Source organism: Microchirus variegatus (genome assembly GCF_963457635.1).
Source record: "Microchirus variegatus genome assembly, chromosome: 13".
NCBI lineage: Eukaryota > Metazoa > Chordata > Actinopteri > Pleuronectiformes > Soleidae > Microchirus > Microchirus variegatus.
Window position 1 is genome coordinate 24,933,521 of NC_139814.1, and position 8,942 is coordinate 24,942,462.

Below are 8,942 nucleotides of genomic sequence, written 5' to 3' on the forward strand. Positions count from 1 at the left end.
CGACGTGTGAATAAAACGGACCAGATCACATCAAACGGCGACCGAGTGTGTTTTTACTAAAAACACCATATGACTACAATGACTATCGTATGACGACGTCTAATTAAGTTGTGACAGTCGTGCTTTAATGTGGTGTGTGTGTGCGTGTGCGTGCGTGCATCTCATCCGAGTGTCATCCGTTTAACCAGGTCTTCCGCCGCAACGTTACGAGAGCTAATCTAGCACTTTTCGTCGTTCCTCGGGTACAGTTTGATGTCAGTAATAGTGACAACGGAGTGATCTTTGTGACAGAAGTGGGACATTTTCGGGGCGGCTGCTGCTGCTGCCGTCGTCGTCGCACTTTTTCCATCCTCTATAACCACTTGGACCTCTGCAGCTTCTCGGTGCGTCTTCCAGTAAAGGAAACCGGTGGTACCAGCCGCTTTCCAGTCCGCACACACACACACACACACACACTTGTCAAACCACAAACACACTCACGCTGCCAGGAAGGGGTCAAATTAATGGCTGACTTTGCAGCTCTTCGGGCACTCGCACAAACACACACTTGCAGTAACGCGCAACACATGTGAGGGACCGTTCCCATTCCACCCCTCTCTGCCCTTCCGCTCACTGCCACCCTCTTTTTTTTTTTCCCCTCATTCTCTATCTAATTTGCATAATACACTGGCCTCCTCTGAAGCTCTGGGCACACACACACACACACATATATACATATATACACAAAGACACACAACTGACAGATGGCACCACTGGCTTCAGACACAGTGCAGAGCGGGAATGTGAGGGCAATGAAGGAAGAGGGAGAGAATGTTCTGGTAAAATAACACACACACACACACACACACACACACACACACACACACACACACACACACACACGCAATAATACCATAATTATCCTGGGCACCGGCCTTGGCACTAACCTGGGGAAAACCCCCGATGTGCCAACTCACTGTACCCGATGACCTACCAAAACCAGCAGGGAAGGGACAAGTTCGTACATGCACACACACACACACACACCGACACACACACATGCATGCATAAGTGCATTTATGCAAAGACATGCAGGCAAACACAAAGTCGAAAAATGGAAATCATGTGCACACAGGTGAAATAAATCCCTGCATCTTAATCGATCTTTGTTTGTTTCTTTTTTTTTTTTTAACGCATCGCTCTTTCTATTGTTTTTTTTTTGTTGTGTTATTATTCTGGTTGTGGTGATGGTGGGTTTAGAAGCGCGTCTGCCGTTAGGGGGCTGAGTTATCCTCGTAAAGCTCTGGGCCTGATTATCCAAGCAATGACTCATCCAACGGAGAGAGAGAGAGAGAGAGAGAGAGAGAGAGAGGTGAAGTCAGTGCACAAGAACCCAACAACCGAGCCACTGGTTACAGAGCTGTAAAGACAGAGAGAGGGAGAGGAACTGGACCTTGAAAATTGTCAAATGGTGCAAGACCAAACTTTTTTGTCACACCAGACACACACAGAGAGCAGGCAGACAGACAGACAGACAGAAGCAGATCTATTATTTACACGATTCTTGCCCAGGCACGGCACGTCGTATCAGATCGTATAATTACGGCCGCTAATGTCGTCTGTAATCACAGACAGAAAAGGAAAATAACAAAAACAACAGGCTGCCCGTGGACAGATCTGCAGCCGGCAGGCTTTTGTTGACACGGCGCAAGAGAGAGAGAGAGAGAGAGAGAGAGAGAGAGAGAGAGAGAGAGAGAGAGAGAGAGCTGTAGTCATTGGGACTAAGTTGCATAACATCTCCCGCACTGCGCAAGGAGGGGGTGACATTTAGAGACGGACCAGACATGTGTGTGTGTGTGTGTGTGGAGTCCAGAGGGGTGATAAACACATGTTGACATGCACACAGTTTTTGTTCGTTTGTTAAAATAAGTGTGTTCATAAGGTTTGTGGACCTGCACACGTGTCTCACACTCAAAAGTTTAGAACACGAGTGGGTTTTTATGCAGTTTTAAAACTTTTAAAGCGAGTTTCTTACGACGTCTGTGTGTTCGACCCCAAATATAATTTCCCACCCCCCACCCCCCCTGTTCGCTCAACTTATATTTTAACCCGAGTCATATTTGCTCTCTTTGTAGCTGAATATTTCAGACACACACACACACACGTGTTGAGCCTGATTGGATGGGACGAGGCTGCGCTCTCACAGGAGCGACTGTCACCACAGTGAGAGGTCAAACAGAAACAGTAACACAGCTTATATAAGTCAAAATAACAGGACAAGAGGTGTGTGTGTGTGTGTCTGTGTCTTTAGTACGCCGTGAGGACCAACTGTCCTAGCAAACCCATCTTTGTGAGGACATTTTTGACATGTGCACACAACGTAAACAGACTTTTTGAGGATAAGGTTTAAGTTAGGGTTAGATATTAAGTAAAGTTGTGATGGTTAAGGTTAGAGTCCACACAAATTATGCAAAACCCGAATGTGTGTGTGAGTGTGTTCCTGGTATTCCTTATGTTGTGGGGACCTACATCTGTTCACACACACTCAGATTATGGGGACTCGTCTTCCTTACAGGGACAAAAATCAACATTTTACATTGAAGATGTGCTTTAAAGTTAGGCTAAAGTCAGGGATTAGGATTAGGCCAGTAGAAATTATGGTTACGGTTAGATTAAGTCTCCGGGAAATGAATGCAAGGCCCTGCACCCATCTTTGTGAGGACATTTTTGGCATGTCCACACAACTTAAACGGTCTTTTTCAGGCTTAGGTTTACGTTAGGGTTAGATATTAAGTTAAATTGTGATGGTTAAGGTTAGAGTCCACACAAACGATGCAAAACCAGAATGTGTGTGTGAGTGTGTACCTGGTATTCCTTATGTTGTGAGGACCTACATCTGTTCACACACTCAGATTATGGGGACTCGTCTTCCAATCCTTACAGGGACAAAAATCAACATTTTACATTGAAGACGTGCTTTAAAATTAGGCTGAGGTTAGGGATTAGGATTAGGCCAGTAGAAATTATGGTTAAGGCTAATTGGTTTGAAGCTTTTTCTTGGTTTCTTTGCCCCAAAGAACAAATAAAGTATTAAAACTGAATCATTTTGGTTTGTGGACAAAACAGGACATTTGAGAACATATAAAATGTACATTTCATGTATTATTATTTCAGGTGATCATCTCTATTATCTAAAAATAAATGTTTGACACTAAAAGTGAAATTAAAATTCTCCATTAATTGACTATCAACTGATTTCTCATAGTAACTAATAATAATAGACATAAAGAAGCACTTTTTGCCCATAAGCTTCAGCCTCTCTGTGTGCAGTAATAAGGAGGAGCTGTCATTTGATGATTTGTGTTGTTAGGAAACGTGCATTTCATTTTTATGATTAGCTGCTCGAGTGAAAACACATCATAACGCTGTATAGCCTACAGACATTGGATTAAAACACAGTAAAACAAAAGCAGTGTGTGTGTGTGTGTGTGTGTGCAGTTGTGATGATGGTAAATGACCACGCTGTCAAATCTCAGCAATGGGATTTGACAGCCGTTAATAAATAAAACTTCAATATTACCACATGTATGTATTGTACATATATATGGTATTATGTATGTATAACCACCTCTGAACAGGGAAATGTATAATAAACATACATTAAACCGTCGTGTTGCATTGGGAGGCAATTGAGTCACAGTGTGTCATTTAATCTGTGGGGTTATTTTATTGTGCCTGGAGATTTAAAAGAGCAATATCTGTCTTCACGGTGTCATCCACCTGTGATGTTCATAACTCACACACCTATAAAGTGAGCGTGTCACGGTACGTTATTTTCTTTCTTTTTCATACTTTTTCAACAAATAAAATCTACTTCACCAAGTGGTAATTATTATTTTTATCAAGTCAGAAGAAACTACGACGGAGTAGTAGAGTAGAAGATACAATATTTAAAAAGGCATAATGTTATGGGATGGTTATATAAGTCAGATTTTTAAGAGAATAAGATCATTATACAAAAAAAGGATAAAAGTCATAATTTTAACTGAACAAAGTAATGTTAGGAGAATAAAGTCGTAATATTTGGAGAATAAAGTAAATTTTACAAGAATAAAGTCATATAATGACAATGAAGTCATAATTTTATGATAAAGTTGTACTTTTACGGGAATAAAGTCATAATATTCATATTCAAATTCATAATTTTACGAGAATTAAGTACATTTTATGACAATAAAGTACATTTTAAGAGAATAATGTACATTTTACGAGAATAAAGTACATTTTACGAAAATACAGTCCTAATTTTACGAGAATAAATTAAATTTTTTATGAAGATACAGCCCTAATTTTATGGTAATAAAGCACATTTTACAAGAATAAAGCAAATTTTACAAGAAGAAGGTACATTTTATGAGAATAAGGTACATTTTATGAGAATAAAATAAATTCAATTTTTGATGAAAATACAGTCCTAATTTTATGGGAATAAAGCACATTTTACAAGAATAAAGCAAATTTTACAAGAATAAGGTAAATTTTATGAGAATAAAGTAAATTTTACGAAAATACAGTTATAATTTTACAAGAATAAAGTAAATTTTACGAAAATACAGTCATAATTTTACAAGAATGAGGTAAATTTTACAAGAATAAAGTAAATTTTACGAAAATACAGTCATAATTTTACAAGAATAAAGTAATATGAGAATAATGGGACTTTTTAACTCGCAGATTCAAGCAGGGTGTTACAAAAGTAAAAAAAAATAAACTACGAGTCCAAGACGGATTCACAGAGACGGCTCACGGAGGGGGTGGTGGGGGGTTAGAAGGTGTAACATCACATCACAGGAGGAGAGAAGGCCAACAGAGGATGAGGTGATGAAGGGAGAGGGGAGTGAGGCAGCGAGGGAGGGAGCCATTTTCTATAAGTAGAAGCTAAAGAGGTCAGACCTCAGTTTCTGGGTCAGAGCGCATTAAACAGCAGCAGCAGTCAGCGGCTCGGCTAACCCCCCCCCCCCCTTCCCCACCAACCCCCCGTGGCAAAGCAACAACAACGTGGACGAGGCCTCGGTCAACTGTGACCACACATTAGGCACTTACTGCTCGCCATACAGACACCGCTCAGGGCGTCAACACATGAAGTTGCCCTTTATTCTAATCCACAACATATAGCAACACACACACAAACATCTAAAGAAACTGGCAGCCAGCTGAGGGTTGTGTGTATGTGGCAACTGGTCCCAATGCAGGAGGACATCTGAAGGCATAAACACTGGGAGGTAAACACAAACAGGACATGGTATGGAATATATACACAAGCCCAGAGTGGTTGGCAGCGCGGCACAGTGGAATTAACTAGTTTATTCCTGCACTTGTTTGGCCTTCCGACTCGTCTGAGAACCACACTGCAGCTCTCTTTGATGGTGAAATCAAGCCCAGACGGCTACGGCTAATCGCGAGTGTGTGACAGTCACGCAAGGAACGGATGACGTGCTGATCGTACGCGACTGATCGTCCTCGTCTCACACACGAAACAAACCGGTGTCAGTCCGGCGCCATGTCGTGAAGCGGGAGAAGCCGAGCGTTCATGGGTCACATGGGCGGCACAGTGGTTAGTTAGCACGGTTGCTTCACAGCAAGAAGGAGCTGGGTTTGAATCCCTGGTCTGCGTGCTTTCTTTGATGGCTCTGATTTCTTGACGTTTCAGTGATCATTTCCGGTTCCACATCAGTTGACTTCTTTAAGTCATAATTTCATGAGAATAAAGTCAATTTTACAAGAATAAAGTAATATTGTGAGAATAAACAATTGTATTTTATGAGGATAAAGTCGTAATGTAGTCATAATATTACCTGATAAAGGTCATATAAAAGTCATTATTTTACAAGAATTAAGTACATTTTACAAGAATAGTAATATTTTAAAAGAATCAAGTCAATTTTATGAGCATAAAGTCATAATTTTACAAGAATTAAGTACATTTTACGAGAATAGTCATAATTTTAAGTGAATAAAGTCAATTTTACGAGAATAAAGACAATTTTACGAGAATAAAGTCAATTCTACAAGAATAAAGTAACACTTTGAGAATAAAGTCTTATTTTTATTAGAATAAAATCATAATATTAAAACAGGGATAATTTTACAAGACTAAAGTCATAATTTTAAGAGAATAAAGTCATGTGTCACGAGAATAAAGTCTTAATTTTCGAGAATAAAGTTGTAATATTATGAGAATAAGGTCATAATATTCAAAAAAGTCGTAACATTATGAGCTGTATTATTGATCTAATGTATTATTATTATACAGAACACAGATGTAACCAGCGAACGCCTCCATTACATTCACAGTGGCTCCAATTTCTGACCTTGAAATTTCGATGTGAAAATCCAGTTCCATGTCCAGTTCCACTTCTTTAAAACATCCCTTAACTCCTCTACAGATCCACATAAACATCTGGACCGGATCGGTTTAATTATGTCCGTTTGGGTCGCTTTAGGACTGGGCTGGTTTAAAAGTAAAACATTTTTATCACTGGAACAAGTAGCAGAAACAAACAATTCCAACTCAAGAGCTCACTTTAGCTTTTTTTGACGGGTTTAGTTTGTTCGGAGTCAAGGAGACGATGTGTTAACATGTGACCGAAGAAACAACGAAAACAGGATTTAGGCTAAAAGAGGAGAGAAAAACCCACTTAGAGATTAGTCCTTGATTTGGATAATTCATGAAACACGTTTTGAAAATGAACTTTGATTCCTTAATGTTAGTCCTGAGGGTTTTCATTTTGGGCGATAGAATGGCAAAACGTGCACATTAGAGATTCTTTTTTTACCACATTCAAGCGCCGCGTCTCAATATGATGATGCGAACATTTTAATTGCACGACCCCCCTTTTGACGACGTCCGATTCCCATTCAATTCGGTATCAGCGCTTAGTGAATTATACAAAGTCAAAGTCAAACGCGCTACCTTCACCTCATCCAGAGCCCAAAAAATGTGACTTGGTAAAAAAAAGAGGGAAGAACAATCTTTCAAGGACAAAATAGAGGCAACTTAACTGAAGGAAGCAATTAGACAAAAGAGACAAGAGAGGAAGAAAAAGGGCAAATATTATGGGCTTTGGAGCATGTTCTTAAGAGTGAACTGAAAGGACAGGTTATTAAGGTTTAATGCATCACAGCAATGGAACCATTCAAGGCCTTTTCCCTCATTAGACTTACCAGCAGCCTCGCCGTGTGTGTGTGTGTGTGTGTGTGTGTGCACAGCGAAGCACCTCGCACACTACTAAACACTTAAACACTTGGTAATGAGAGTGTGAGTGCAGGCGAGTCTGCTTACAGACGGAATAATTGCAGATTTAGCCAACAAGGGCATTTTCATCCGCTTGCATAGACGGGATTAGAGCGCGCACACACACACACACACACACAACAGTGAAGAACGGGAGTTACATTCTCCTAATAAAACCACTCAACGGGAGCATAAATGTTGTTAAAGCCATGACCAATGAATGTATACAACATATATATATATATGAAAGCGTTTGATAAATCCTTGAGGAGAACATTTAATCAAAACATTTTCTCTGGATGTAACATTCCTTTCATTAAAGAAAAACAACTGCAGGGCGAGATCGTAGAGACAGAAACTGCGACGCAACAATTCCCCACTTCCAATCCGAGCCTTTTACTCAAAGCAAACACACATGATGAAATCCACAAACAAAAGCCAGGATGGATTCTCCTCATTGAAATCCAACATATCATATCTGCACTATGAATCAAAGGATCGCAACACAGGATTTTTGGTGATTTTTGGCGAATTTGCACCAATGGTATTTGTCCTAGAGCTTTGGTGCGATCATCTTCAAACTTGGTGAGGTCACTGTGGACCAGTTGAGGATATAAAGTTATTGAAAGTGTTTTAAAATGTCGGTGTACGAGCTAGGGGGCTCCAAAGTTGGCAAAAAAAAACCAACTAAATTCTTATCACTTTGCGATGGAAGGTCCAATCCGAAAAAACAGTACATTTTGAAAACAGCACCTCCTAGTGGTGGCAGAAATCCACGATATCCTATCTGAAGGATTCCAGCTACCCATAAAGCTTCCACCTTTCATGAATCAAAGGATCACAAGACAGGATTTTTGGCGATTTTGCCGATTTTGCACCAACGGTATTTGAACGAACTTGTTCTAGAGCTTTCGTGCGATCATCTTCAAACTTGGTGAGGTCACTGTGGACCAGTTGAGGAATAAAATATATTGAAAGTTTACTAAAATGTCACATGGTCTACGAGATAGGGGGCGCCACATTTCCGTGAAAATTCAGATTCAGCGAAACTCTTGTAACTTCGCGATGGAAGGTCCGATCCGAACCAAACATGCTATGATTGATCATGGGTAGTTGCTGAAGACGCCGATGAAAAAACATGGTACATTTTGAAAACAGCACCTCCTAGTGGTAGCAGAAATCCACCATATCATATCTGAAGGATTCTAATCCAAGCCCATCAAGCTTTTTCTCACAACTCCATGAATCAAAGGATCACAACACAGGATTTTTGGCGATTTTGCACCAACGGTATTTGAACAAACTTGTTCTAGAGCTTTGGTCCGATCATCTTCCAACTTGGTGAGGTCACTGTGGACCAGTTGAGGAACAAAAGATATTGAAAGTTTATTAAAATGTCGCATGGTGTACGAGATAGGGGGTGCCAAATTTCCGTGAAAATTCAGATTCAACGAAACTCTTGTAACTTCGCGATGGAAGGTCCGATCCGAACCAAACATGCTATGATTGATGATGGGTACTTGCTGAAGACGCCGATGAAAAAACATGGTATATTTTGAAAACAGCACCTCCTAGTGGTGGCAGAAATCCACCATATCATATCTGAAGGATTCCATCTACCCATAAAGCTTTTTCTAGCACCTCCATGAATCAAAGGATCACAACACAG